Source organism: Rutidosis leptorrhynchoides, chromosome 6 (genome assembly GCF_046630445.1).
Source record: "Rutidosis leptorrhynchoides isolate AG116_Rl617_1_P2 chromosome 6, CSIRO_AGI_Rlap_v1, whole genome shotgun sequence".
Taxonomy (NCBI): Eukaryota; Viridiplantae; Streptophyta; class Magnoliopsida; order Asterales; family Asteraceae; genus Rutidosis; species Rutidosis leptorrhynchoides.
Genome location: NC_092338.1, coordinates 394,256,097 through 394,272,819, shown reverse-complemented (window position 1 = coordinate 394,272,819; position 16,723 = coordinate 394,256,097).

Here is a 16,723-nt window from a genome sequence, read left to right as displayed (position 1 = left end):
GCCATGCATAATTATAATTCTAGTTCGTTATTGTTATTGCGAAATTACAATTATTAAATAATGAAATCAAGATAATATAATATAAATTATAAAATTATGATGAATAATATGTAATTTAAAAATGTGAAAAGTTCAAATGATTTACAAAGCTTGCAACACTTCTTTTAAAACAACATGCGTAGTGTGATTTGTAATATTAATAATCTTGTCATATAAGGATACTTTCAAACCAATTTTCAATGTTATTCATGAAAAAACTAAGTATAGTAATGATATTGTATTGTTAAACCATCACCATTATATATCTCATCATACGATATCAGACACTACATAACGGTACATAAACTATGCGTTTAGCTAAGTAGTTATACAGAAATATGTGTATAAGACCATTTTTAACGCGGCGTCACTCGTCAAAGTAGGGATGGCAATGGGCGAGAAAAAACTCGTGACCTGCGGGTACCCGACCCGTGATGGGCGGGTAATATCATTAAATCCTACCCGCGGGCACGGGTACGGGTAAAAAATTATACCCACCAACGGGTCGCGGGCGGGTCGCGGTTACATACTACCCGTCGCGGGTAAAACCCGATCCGCTAATTCATGAGACTTTTTTTAATTTACCCGCGAGTTTATACATACAATTATCAAATTTAAAAATGATTTTACTTGTAATGCAATAATGATTAAAAAATAATATTAAATATAAGTAAAAAACTTGATTTTCACGTCATTTTACACATGTATCTTGTACATATAGTTCATAAATAATAAAATTATCTAATTTTCCGAAAAAAATTTTAACGAAGTTGTATGATACAATTACCCATGGGTTTACCCGCGGGTCATGGGTATTCGCGGGTCACGGGCATGGGCGAAGTTTTTTTACCCGCGGGTGGGTAATGAGTCTCAACGAGCAAAAAAAACAACCCGACGGGCGGGTCACGGGTATATAGAACCTGTGACGACCCGGAAATTTCCGATCGAATTTAAACTTAATCTTTACTCCGACACGATAAGCAAAGTCTGTAATGTTGATGTTTCAAAAACTTTGAACGGTGTTCATGTAATCAATTACCCTTCGACTATTCCCGACGATTCACGAATCATTATGTGTAAATAAATATGTAGGTAAAATTATCTGTACTAAATCCAATTCATATAATTAATAAAGTTCTATATATATATGTATATATATATATATATATATATATATATATATATATGTATATATATATATATATATGTGTGTGTGTGTGTGTGTGTGTGTATGTGTGTGTGTGTGTGTATTATATCATTGTAAAATAATTGATGTCATAGAATACTAACAATTGGAAATATTTTACAAATCTTGAATTATGCAAATATTACTGTTTTTGGATGTCCTTCACAAATTAAACCACACGGAGTAATATATACATATACAATTTATGTAGATTCAACCATCACCACTTCTCACTTGTCCCTTTTTCTTTAACTAGTATTAGATTGTTTCTGCTCACCTTCCACTTGCATATTTAAGATATATATATATATATATATATATATATATATATATATATATATATATATATATATATATATATATATATATATATATATATATATAACACCCATGATCGACCAAACTATACCTGTAGAAATAAACACTGTGGGCGGCTATACTGTTTTTATTGGATTCCAAGTTGTTAGAGTATTATATTACATATATATATATTTCTATGAAACTCTTTTTCTATATATATATACATCGATAGATACATACATGTAAAACTCAAAACTCCTTGAATCGTCGACTGTATTCAAATCCACAAACCACCATCTTGGAACCCTCTACCGCCACCATACACCACCGTGGGTCACCATCTACACTCGGCCACTTTTCTTTTCTCCTTCCTATCTCCTTAGTGACCACCTTTCATCACCAATGAACACCCTACCTCAAACTCCCTCTATTAATTTCTTATAACCGAAGAACCATGATTATCAACACCCTCGTTAACCCATGATCACCACCTCCGTGAATCTTTCATCACCACTACAGCCATCATGATTTACCATCGTTCACCACTTCATCTCCAATCACCCTAAACTTCACACTCCATCTCTCTCTCTCTCTCTCTCTCTCTCTCTCTCTCCTCTCTCTTTTCTTTTTGTGTTGAACCATGAACTGCTACAGCCGCTGTTTTATGTTTCTATTCTTTTCCTCATTGAACAACACCATGAGCCATCATCACCGTAAATCACTGTTGTTACCGCTGTATTTTTCTGTTTCAACCCAACACAAACGAACACCTTATTTTTTCTCCTCGTTGTTTGCTGCTACAGAAGCCTTGTTGTTACTGTTTTAATACAGCGAATGATGATGATGAGTGATGAAGAAGAAGAGACGAAGTATGGAAGATGATGATACGTGTAGATAAGGCGAAAAGACGATAATGATGATGAAGAATTGAAGTTCCACCGTTAACCCGCTTTTGTGGATATCCTTTTTACTTATGGCCGACATTACCCACTTATTTTATTTGCATAAGACACATTCTATTGAAATTCCCTGCTACCTGTTACCCTACCATGTGATATTTTCCTTTTTCAAAAAGTATATCACAATTTTTATTGAGGTTGCTGTAAGGTTGACGAGTGGGCCAAAACAACCACAGAAGTCTACTTGGGTTGTAACTATCCTTGGAGTATTGGGCCATAAGCTTTTGAATTCATTTAAACAAATTGGGCCGCTGCTATTTGAAATAAACACAGATGTTCTGATGGGCCGAGAACTAGTTATTGTTGTTGGGCCATAGGCTTGATTTGTCTAGTAGGCAGGCTCACTAGTTGTATTTTTTTTGTGTATTCGACTAACAGAAGATAGAGGAATGGAATCATGGTGATACAGTAGCAAGAAATGAGGAAGAAAATGTAAAACAGCGAATAACGATGGAGGATTAGAAGAATGATAATAGGATATGATGGGTAATGATGATCATGCTTGATGGTGATAAACGATAATCAGGTGATGAATATTAAAGATGATGATGCGAGTAGATAATAAACACAATGATGAAGACTAGGATTATGATTATGATTATGATTATGATTATGATTAGGATGATTATGGATAGTATGATAATGAGGATCATGAAATGTCGATATATCATGATAATTATAATGCATAAGATGATGATAGGACAGTAGAGATGATGATATTGATGACGATGATGATGCTATGTCATGATACATATGATGATCACGATGGGCATAAGGATGATGATGATGGTTACGTGTTGATATGATGATAACGATAATGATGAGGAATTTAGGAGAAATTTGATAACGGTTGCTTATATGTTAATTATTTAAGCAGGCGAACTATTTCAATAATAAACTAGCAGATAAATGGTTGGTTAGGTGTTTGTTAAACGGGAGGTCGCGGGTTCGAGCCCGGGCTATGGCTTTTATTCCTTTATATGCTGTTTAAGGTAGTTTTCTTATATTTTTAATTATTATCATTATTATTATTATATACTAATACAAATATTTACATTACAGTTATTAATATTACTAGCATCACAATTAATATGATTATTAAGAATACTATTACTATTATTATGATTATAATTATTATTACTAGTATTAAAATGAGTATTATTATTAGTATTATTATTAAAAAATTTATGATTAATAGTTATTATTAACATTATTATTATTATCATTAATATCCTTATTATTATTAACATAAGTATTATTAGTATTAATATCATTATTATTATCATTATTAGTAAAATTATTATTATTATTATAGTTATTATTATTACTACTAATATTATTATTATCATTGTTATTACTAAAAATATTAAAATTATAATTTTCAGTGAAGTTATCACCATTATTATTATTATTATTATTATTATTATTATTATTATTATTATTATTATTATTATTATTAAAATTATTATTAAAAGTATTATTAAAATTATCAATTTTCTATCATTATTATTAAAATTATCATTTTTATCATTATTATTATTATTATTATTATTATTATTATTATTATTATTATTATTATTATTATTATTATTATTATTATTATTATTATTATTATTATTATTATTATTATTATTATTATTATTATTATTATTATTATTATTATTATTATTATAGGATGAAACACCCTTTTATCTATTATTAACAATATTATTTTATCAAATAACTACTAGTTATATAAAATTCATATTTACTACATATAACATAACTATATTAATATTTTTACAATAAATATTAATAAATGTAATTAATTAGGTTATTAATGAAAAACATAATTAAAGTAACAATTAATACACTAATAATACATAAATTGTTCGATTACCATTATATGTGTTAATATATATATATAACTGATATAGGTTCGTGAATCCAAGGCCAACCCTGCATTGTTCAGTTTCGTCGTATGAATATTTTTACTACAAAATATTGGATTGTGAGTTTCATTTGCCTTTTTACCCTTTATATTTTTGGGCTGAGAATACATGCGAAATTTTTACAAATGTTTTTACGAAATAGACACAAGTAATCGAAACTACATTATATGGTTGAATGATCGAAGCCAAATATGCCCCTTTTGCTTGGTAACCTAAGAATTAGTAAACCGATCTACTAATTGACGCGAATCCTAAAGATAGATCTATTGGGCCTAACGAACCCCATCCAAAGTACCGGATACTTTAGTACTTCGAATTCGTTTTTATCATGTCCGAAGGATTTCCCGGAATGATAGGGGATATTCTTATATGCATCTTGTTAATGTCGGTTACCAGGTGTTCAATCCATATGAATGATTTTTGTCGTTATGCATGAGACGTATATTTATGAGAACTGGAAATGAAATTCTTGTGGTCTATTAAAATGATGGAAATGATTGTTTATGATAAACTAATGAACTCGCCAACCTTTTGGTTGACACTTGAAAGAATGTTTATTCTCAGGTTTGAAAGAAATCTTCCGCTGTGCATTTGCTCATTTTAGAGATATTACTTGGAGTCATTCATGGCATATTTCAAAAGACGTTGTATTCGAGTCGTTGAGTTCATCAAGAATATTATTAAGTCATTGATAGTTGGATATATTATGAAATGGTATGCATGCCGTCAAGTTTCGATGTGATGAAAGTTTGTCTTTTAAAAACGAATGCAATGTTTGTAAAATTATATCATTTAGAGGTCAAATACCTCACGATGTAATCATATGTTATTGTATTCGTCCTTATGGATTAGGACGGGTCGCTTCATGTGGTATCAGAGCGGTGGTCTTAGCGAACCAGGTCTTGCATTAGTGTGTCTAACTGATAGTTGTTTAGATGCTTTAGTGGGTCTGGACTTCGACCGTGTCTGCATGTCAAAAGTTTTGCTTATCATTTAGTGTCGAATATTATTTGCTTATCATCCTTAAAGTCTAGACACGTCTTACTGCCTCTATTGCATAGACAGTGTATAGATAAATTCATATCTTAGCATATCTGTTATTGTTCCCTTTGCCTGACAACTTCCGTAGATTCCTCTGTAACTTATGGGATTTTAGTATTATATATGCATATGTAAATTATGTATTGCAGGGTACTAATCTACATCCTATAATCTATTTCTTATCGAAAATCCTTCATCTAATCGTACGAGATGAATCCCTCAACCAGTTCGAGTCCCTCAGATTCCGATAGCTATTCCGATAGTTATTCCGACAGTTATTCCGATATGGAAACACACTTGAGCTCCGAAAGCAGTATAACCGGAATGGATCAACCAATCAGCCATCCCCAATTCATCTGATGGGTTCGTAGTCGACTTAACCGATGGAGACGAGAAGAAGGCGATCCTTTCCACCCACCAACCTGCACTCTTGGCAAAGAACCTGAAGCCCTTACCGACGAACCAATCCGAAACACCATTTTCACCCTCATTTCCCGAATATCTCGCCACGATTATATTCTATCTTAAATTCTAAATCTTATTCATCCGCTCGTTCTGATCGACAATCATCCCGGAATAATATAAGAAGTCAACGAACTTCGCGCACGAGTAATCAATTTGGAGAATATGGTGCAAAATTTACCAACTTCAGCAACATCACCGGCACCAACAGTACCACCAACATCGGTACCGACAGTACTAAGTACCACCAACAACAACATCTGCATCACACACCTCAACATCGCAATCTATACCTCTAGCATAATCATCGTTCTACATGACGTTCTACATTATTTATCTTCGTTCTACATAACGATTAAGTGATCTCTAAAGTTTTAGAGATTATTTATTCTAGTTCCAACCGAAAAATCAAATGAGATTAATATCATATTAACTCATTAAATCTATATTACATATGAAGAAAATATATATGTAAGTATATTTTCATAAAGATTGTAATTAAAAATTCTTTCGTACAAACTGTTAATGGTGAAAATATTTTAACGGGTAGGTAATACCCGAGGAATATTTGAATCTGATTCAACAGTCATTTACTATCCTACTTACATCCACAGATATACGAATTCGTTCACCGCAGAATAACCATTTTCATTCAATTTCATATTTAGATTTTGACCTATCAGAATCCAACAAGTGGCATAATGAAGAAAACATTTGACAAAATAAAATTTGTTAGAAACAAACAAATTAACAATGAGAAATTTTGTTAAGAATCCACGCTAACTGTTCCGAGCTAACTGTTAATTCCGTATTACATTTTAATTATCGCAATTTAATTATCGCAATTTATTTATTGCAATTTTAATTCTCGCAATTTTATTAACCGTCATTTAATTTTTGTTATTTATTTTTACGCACTTTAAATATCGGGACACGTATACAAGGTTTTGACATATCATGTCGACGCATATATATATATATATATATATATATATATATATATATATATATATATATATATTATTTGGAATAACCATAGACACTATATATGCAGTAATGTTTGAGTTAGCTATACAGGGTTGAAGTTGATTCTATAATAATATATATACTTTGAGTTATGATCGAGTCTGAGACATGTACACGGGTCACGATACGTATTAATTAATTCGAATATTATATATTAAACTATATATAAATTATTAGACTGTTAACTGTGGACTATCGACTTTGGACTAATAACATTGGACAATTAAAATGAATTAAAATATTGATTATAACATATGAAACTAAACATTTCTTCAAGTTTGCCACTTGATTTCATCTTAAACCTCATTTGTATCTTGACGATTTTAATCTGTGTTCAAACCTTTCATGATTCTTGAAAACACCTCAATCAAGAGGATGAACCAACCGCACTTTATCTACGGAAGAAAAGATTGATGCATATAGTTATGCACCTGAAAAACACTCGGAACCTAAGTAAACGTTTAACACATATCTGTGCTAGCTCATTTGGCGTTGTTATTACCGAAAATAACTTTGAAATCCCTTTCCAAATTAGCCAATTTTGTCACAGCTTCAACAAATCAATTTTGACTTTTCATTCAAATGAACTCTACTATAACTTTGATATATAAGTTTGCCTCTCGTCATCGTTACCGAAGAACCATTTATATCCCACCGCATTTGCAGTAAACTTACCAGCAACTTCATTGATCTTTAACTTTCTGAAAAATCATTATTTTCATTAAAACTCTATCATATACTCATCCGCATCTTGTAACAAGAATTGCCATACCAATTATCGAGAATTAGCAATCAGTATTTTGAAATCTCGTATCATGTCTATATCAACAGTTATATGTATACATATAACCTTTATCTCTTACAATTATGATCTTCAATTATGAATTTCTGAAAAGCACCCAGTCTACGAAACAATACTCCAAAATTTTGAAAAAGCTTAATGAAGCAGCAGAAACTGTAGACAACCGTAAACAACCTTAACCGACAAAATTTTGATGATAAAGAATAGTATGTTGGAAAAGCTCAGAGAAGGTTTGGAACTGGAAAATGGATTGAGCAAAGTATGAAGGAGGCTGTGGATAAATCACAAAGACTAAACCTGTCTTTAAAGAATCTAAATGATTCAGTATCTACTGAAGTCATTAACGAATACTTGCTCCTGACTCTACACTTTTACGGAAAAATCTTCATCATCATCCATCGATATTAGAAATTCTAAGATATCATCGTATCTTTCATTATAAATATCCTCGATATTTCTGAAGATATTTTCATAACTATTCTTATCTAAAATCATTTGTCTATTCGCGATATCAGTGTTACATCAGAAAGGAAACTGTTTTAGGTTCTAAATTCTGAAAAATTCAAATTTAAGTTATGAATGTTTTTGAAGTAGTGTTGGGAACTGAAGCATTAGTTAGTATAATATAATGACACTTGATCAACGTGATTATATTACAGTAAGTCATGCTGAGTTTCTAATGGAACGTGATGATTCACAGACCCTAACGTCATCATGTGCCATGTTACACGACTCTTACATTCTACCAAATCTCCAAACATATCAAGAACATATTTTCCTGATAGTTCTATCTCTTCTCCTGAATTCTAATAATTTAACTAATCAAGAATCGTGCTATTACAATTTCTTTCTTAGAACATTAACTCTGATCATTCTGAAATTCATATCTACGAATTCTGGACCATTTTTCGCTTGACTTAAAGTCGGGAAGAGAAAACAAAAGAATAGAACTCCAAAATATAAAGGAAATGAAGAGGGTGGATTTATAATGAATTATCCGACAGAGCAATCAAAACAGATTATCGCATTTAATCAAAGAGGATCCTAATTTCCTTAAATTCCGAAGGATCAGATCTTATTCAGATTACGAAGATATTCTTTAATTCCTTGATTTCTGGAAATCAACCGTGACTACGTCACCGGTTAAGACAAACCTGCATTTACTCTTTTCACTCTTTTGTGATAGCTTCACTCGTACTCTTCACATAAATGAATTGTTTTATCCATATTAATAATTGATGATAAAAACTTTAATTCCTAGCTCATATGTGTCATGAAAACATACTTATTGTCAGTCATGACCATCCCAATCAAATTTCGGGACGAAATTTCTTTAACGGGTAGGTACTGTGACGACCCGAAAATTTTTGATCGAATTTAAACTTAATCTTTACTCCAACACGATAAGCAAAGTCTGTTTGATGTTTCAAAAACTTTGAACGGTGTTCATGTAATCAATTACCCTTCGACTATTCCCGACGATTCACAAATCATTATGTGTAAATAAATATGTAGGTAAAATTATCTGTACTAAATCCAATTCATATAATTAATAAAGTTCTATATAAAATATATATATATATATGTGTGTGTGTGTGTGTGTGTGTGTGTGTGTGTGTGTATTATATCATTGTTAAATAATTGATGTCATAGAATACTGATAATTGGAAATATTTTGCAAATCTTGAATTATGCAAATATTACTGTTTTTGGTTGTCCTTCACAAATTAAACCACACGAAGTAATATATATATACATATACAATTTATGTAGATTCAACCATCACCACTTCTCACTTGTCCCTTTTTCTTTAACTAGTATTAGATGTGATGACCCGGGAAATTCCGACCAAATTTAAACTTAATCTTACTATGATCTCGAAACGATAAGCAAAGTCGGTAATGTTGAGTCTCAAATTTTTGAACTGTTTAATATATTCAATTGACCTTAGACCGTTCCCGACGATTCACGAACAATTGTTTGTAAATGAATATATATATATATATATATATATATATATATATATATATATATATATATATATATATATATATATATATATATATATATATATATATATATATGAAAATTTGATAAGTACAAGTATTATTATTAATATTATTGATAATATTATTAGTATTATTTTTGACTAGTAATATTATTATTTTATGATTATCAGTATTTTTATTATATTATTATTATTAATATATTTATTAGTAACATCATGATAATTTATAAATCAACAATATATAGAATCAGATGCAGATTTCAATCACGATCGAACTGTTTTATATTTTGTTTCCTGTCTTCAATCAGTTACGTATCTTTATCAATGGTACCACTTTATTCAATCACATTCTACCTTTACTTGTATTATTATTATATTTTTGTCCTGATCAAAATTTTTGATTGTCGACCTGGATTAAAACAAACGAATTATTGTTATTGTTGAGAGAAAACATTCAATTCTTCCATATCATTCTCATCACCAATCTCACCACCAAGAACCCAGAACTCACGAAGAAAATCACAACCGTTCACCACCTTCACTCTCAAACTATCACCCTCATTTTCAAACCGACGCCACCATGATTGGAATACCGCCTTCATCTCTCTCTCTCTCTCTCTCTCTTAATTTCTCTCTCTCTTCTGTTTACAATCGTAACCACAATACTAACAACACAATTATACTTTCTTCAATTGTTTCCTTCCAATCTGTTTCATTTTCTGTCTCAGCTGCAAATAGACTACGACTGCTATGGTCTTCTGTCTAGCTGTTGATATTGCTGTGAACAACTGTAAGCCACTACCTTTCCATCTCTTTCTCTCTCTCTCTCCTAATCTTCAACGTAAACCACCATGCTTTCTATATTTTTTTTCTTCGATAGCTGCAGCTATAATCTTGCTGCTACTAATCATTGGTCGACAACCCATCAATAAACCACGACCATAATACATGTTGCTGCTATGTTCTTGTTTAAATCGAGTGACCTGTTTCTCTTTGCCATTCGGTTTCTGTTTCACTACTGGGACTAAAAACCAAAACAAAACAATCATCGAATTTAACTAATACTATCGAATTACTCCAACAAGGTAGCTGTTACTATTTCTGTTGTAATTCTCGTTCAACCAGCAGCAAAAGCTGCTTTTCTACTGTCAAAAACCACCATCATGCCATCTCCACTTCAGCACCCATTTAACCACGATCAACTAAACTTCCGGCCTTCTGTTCTTGCAACCCACGAACCATCCCAAACGCCATTGTTATAATACTGTTTGCAGTTATTTTTTTTCTGTTGTTCAGTCTCACACGACACCATAAACCAACCCAAAACCCTCATCAATCCAACTAGTAGCAACTTGAATTACTTTTGAATTGTTATATGAAAACAAGTGGCTACTATAAAGTACTTCCTTTTTCTTTTTGACCGCAATTTAAACCACTTGCCAATAATCTTTCGTTAGTGGGAATTTTACAATAATGGAATGTGCTAATAAAGTAATCATATGATAAGACAACCGGGTCCAAATGCTGACATAACCCATTTCTATATTACGCGTTTCATTTTTTTTATTTTATCACGGTATTATGAGTGGTGATAGATGTAAAGATATGATGATGATAATGATAAAGTGTCGCGAATGATTGTGATGATGTACGAGAAAATCATGAAGAGGTTCGAAGATTAAGATGTTAGAGTGAAGATGATGAATATATATGTTAATACATAAAATCATAATGGATTTTGAAAATGATTGTGGTGATCATTGAAGATGATGATATGTATGATAGATGATTAGTTGATGATGATGATACTCGTTTAGATGATGTTAAGAATGAATGATAATGATTACGGAGGGTGATGATATAGAAGATGATGTGATATCGCGAAGAAGGTGATGATGTCACGATAATGGAAATGATGATGACTTCACGATGATATGATGATGATGGATGCCGATGGACAATGAGGAAGATGTAAACGAAGATGACATGATAATGTAATTTGGTGATGTTGTAAATGATGTAAATGATGTCGATGATGATTAAGAAAAAGAGATAACAGATAGATGAATTGGATATATAGATATAGACTATGTTATAATTCAGAAAAATATTAACAGAGGGACGGTTAGTTATTGATGGCATTAAGCAAGAGGTCGGGGGTTCGAGTCTAGGCGGAGGCAGTTCTTTTTACAACTCGTTTTTAAGGTAGTTTTTCCTTTTATTTATAATGATTATTATTATAAGTATTTTTTTTATTGTTATTATTTTCATTATTATGAATATTGTTATTGATATTATTATGATTTTTATTATGTTTGTTATTATTAGTGATATAGTATTTATTACTAATATCATAGTTGCAAGAATTAAAAGTATTGCTAGTACTATTTGTATTATCATTATAATTATTAGAATTGCCATTATAATTAGTATTATAAGTATTATGATTAAAATTATAGAATTATCAATGTTATTATTAGAAATTGTTATTTAGACTAACATGATAGTTATTATTATTAATATTACTAATAAAAGTATTAGTTATCTTTATTATTAGTATTACGAATTACGATTATAGTCACCAATATGAATAATATTATTATTATTAGAATTACTGACTAATCATTTTTGTAATTATTAGTATTGTTGTTATTATTAACCTAAGTATCATTTTAAACCATAACATAACTATTATTAGTATTATTATTATCAATAAGATTATTAATATTAGTATGAGTAAATCATTGTTATCAAAACTATCATTTTAACATATAAATATTTTGTACATAAAATATACTCTTTATATATACTAAAAATACATTAATATTTTATATACAATATATCAAACATATTAATAGAATTTATATAAATACTTACAGATAATCAACTAATGATTTTAAATATAATACTAACCATATATATATATATATATATATATATATATATATATATATATATATATATATATATATATATAACTAAATATATAAATATTAAACATTTTAAAGATATACACAAACTAAACAAGTATAAGATATATATATATATATATATATATATATATATATATATATATATATATATATATATATATATATATATATATATATAAACTTGTTCGATTACGATTATACATTTTAATTTATATACAAATGATATAGGTTCGTGAATCCGAGGCCAACCCTGCGCTGTTCAGTTGTTTAATATCGTCATATGTATTTTTACTACAAAATACATTAGGTGAGTTTTCATTTACCTTTTTACCCTTTATATTTTTGGGCTGAGAATACATGCGCAATTTTTATAAATGTTTTACGAAATAGACACAAGTAATCGAAACTACATTATATGGTTGAATTATCGAAATCGAATATGCCCCTTTTTATATAGTCTGATAATCTAAGAATTAGGGAACAGACACCCTAATTGACGCGAACTCTAAAGATAGATCTATCGGGCCCAACAAGCCCCATCCAAAGTACCGGATGCTTTAGTACTTCGAAATTTATATCATGTCCGAAGGAGGATCCCGGAATGATGGGGATATTCTTATATGCATATTGTTAATGTCGGTTACCAGGTGTTCAATCCATATGAATGATATTTTTGTCTCTATACATGGGACGTATGTTTATGAGAAATGGAAATATGAAATCTTGTGGTCTATTAAATTTATGAAATGATTATTTATGTTAAACTAATGAACTCACCAACCTTTTGGTTGACACTTGAAAGCATGTTTATCAGGTATGAAAGAAATCTTCTGCTGTACATTAGCTCATATTAGAGACATTACTTGGATTCATTCATGGCATATTTCAAAAGACGTTGCATTCGAGTCATTGAGTTCATCAAGATTATTATTAAGTTAATTATAGTTAAATGTATTATGAAATGGTATGCATGCCGTCAACTTTCGATGTAATGAAAGATTGTCTTTTCAAAAACGAATGCAATGTTTGTAAAATGTATCATATAGAGGTCAAGTACCTCGCGATGTAATCAACTGTTGTGAATCGTTTATAATCGATATGGACTTCGTCCGGATGGATTAGGACGGGTCTTCACAATTGGTATCAGAGCGGTGGTCTTAGCGAACCAGGTCTTCAATAGTGTGTCTAACTGATAAGTCGTTAGAATGCATTAGTGAGTCTGGAATTCGACCGTGTCTGCATGTCAAAAGTTTTGCTTATCATTTCGTGTCGAAAATTACCTGCTTATCATTCTTAGAGAATCACTTGCTTCTCATTCTTAGTCTAGACACATTCTACTGCATTGACTGCATGAATAGTGTAAAGACAAAATTCATATCTTAGCGTATCTACTACTTCATATCTTAGCGTACATGTTACTGTAACTTTGTCTGACATATTCCGTAAATTCCTCCGTAACTTATGGGATTTTAGTATTATATATGCATATGTAAATTATGTATTGCAGGGTACTAATCTACATCCTGTAATCTATTTCTTATCGAAAATCCTTCATCTGATTGTACAAGATGAATCCCTCAACCAGTTCGAGTCCCTCAGATTTCGATAACAATTTCGATAGTTATTCCGACAGCTATTCCGACATGGATATTCACCTAAGCTCTGAAAGCGATGTCACCAGAATGAATCAATCAATCAGCCATCCCCAAATTCATCTGATGCATTCGTAGTCGACTTAATAAATGGAGACGCGAAGAAGGCGATCCCTTCCACCAACCGAATTCACCTCTTGACAATGAACCTGAAGCGTTTACCGACGAACCTATCCGAAACACCATTTTCAACCTCATTTCCAGGATAGCTCATCACTATTATATTCTATCTAAAATTCTAAACCTTATTCATCTGCTTGTTCCAACCGTCAATCATCTTGGAATAATAGGAGAAGTCAACGAACTTCTCGCTCGAGTAATCAATCTGGAGAATATGGTACAAAATGTACCAGCTTCAGCAACATCATCGGCACCAACAGTACCATCAGTAACAACACCAGTACCATCAACAATCCATGCCTTAACATCTCATTATGTACCTCGAGTATAATCATCGTTCTACGTATCATTCTACATCGATTATCTTCGTTCTTCATGACGATTAAGTAATCTCTAAATGTTTTAGAGATTATGTATTCTAGTTCTAATGGTAAACCAAATGAGTTTAATATCACATTGACTCATTAAATCCATAATTACGTCTGAAGAAAATATATATGTATATATGTTTTCATAAAGATTGTAATTAAAATTTTTATTGTACAAACTGTTAATGGTGAGAATATTTTAACGGGTAGGTAATACCCGAGGAATATTTAGAGTTCACATTAATAAGATACACTGTACATTCTTCGAATCTGATTCAACAATCATTTACTATCCTATTTACATCTACCGATATACGAATCCGTTCACCACAGAATAACCATTTACATTCAAATTCAATTTCATATTTGGATTTTGACTTACCAGAATCCAACAAGTGGCATAATGAAGAAATAATGAACACAATAAAAATTGATTAGAAACAGACTAATTAACAATATGAAATTTTGTTAAGAAACCACGCTAACAAGATCCTAGCTAACTGTTCCTAGCTAACTGTTACTATATGACTATTTCCTTAAAATATACTAGTTTAGGTGGAGCTATTGAACTATTGGACTATTGGACTACTATTATGGACAATTAAAAATTATTAAAAGAGTAGAAAATATTAAATACAACACATTTCGACTTAAAAGATTGTAAATAAATTTCATCTTCTACAATTAAATAATTCCTCAAGTTGCCACTTGATTTCATCTTAAACCTCATTTGTATCTTGACGATTACAATCTGCGTTCAAACCTTTCATGATTCTTGAAAACGCCTCAATCGATGGGATGAACCAACCGCACTTCATCTACGGAAGAAAAGATTGATGCATATAGTTATGCACCTGAAAATACAAGGAACCTGTGTAAACATTTAACACGTGTCTGTTCCAGCTCCTTTGGCATTGTTATTACCGAAAATAATATTTCAACTCTTTTTCCAAATTAACCAATTTTATCACAGCTCCAGCAAATCAATTCTGACTTCTCATTCGAATAAACTTTATTATAAATTTGATATATAAGTTCGCCCTTCATCATCATTACCGGAGAACCATTTATATTCCACCACATTAGCAGTAAACTTACCAGCAACTTCAATGAATTTGGACTTTTCGAAAAATTATTATACTCATTGAAAACCCATCGTATATTCATCCATACCCTGTAACAATAATTGCCATACCAATTATCGAGAATCAGCAATCAGTGTTCCGAATCTCGTAGCATTTCCACATCAATAGTTATATGTATACATATAACAATTATCTCGAAATATTACGATCCTCAATTCTGAAATTTTGAAAAGCACCAAGCCTATGAATCAATACTTTGAACTTTGAAAAAGCTGAATGAAGCAGCAGAAACTGTAGGCAACCGTAAACGACCTTAATCGTCGGAAGTTTGATGATAAAGAATAATATGTTGGAAAAGCTCAGAAAAATTGGAACTGGATAACGGATAGAGTTAACTATGAAGGAGACCAAGGAGAAATACAAGAACCATACCCTATATCCAAAGAATCCAGATAATTCTGGATCCGTTGAAATCTTTAGAGAATATCTTGCTCCGAAGTCATGTTAAAATCTTGCGGAAAATCTTTCTCCATCAACCATCGAACTTAGAAATTCCAAAATATCATCATCAATATCTTCGATATTTCTGAGGATATTTTCATAAATATTCTCGTTCGAAATTATATACCTCTTCGTGCTTCCTGTGTATCATATATTGGAAACATTCAATAGAAAAATTTAGTACCGAAAAGCAGATTATGCGAAACTATGAAGAAAGTCGTGGACAAATCACAAAGAATAATTTTGACTTCAAAGAATCCAAATGATTCAATGTCTGCTAAAGTCTTTAATGAATATCTTGCTCCTTACT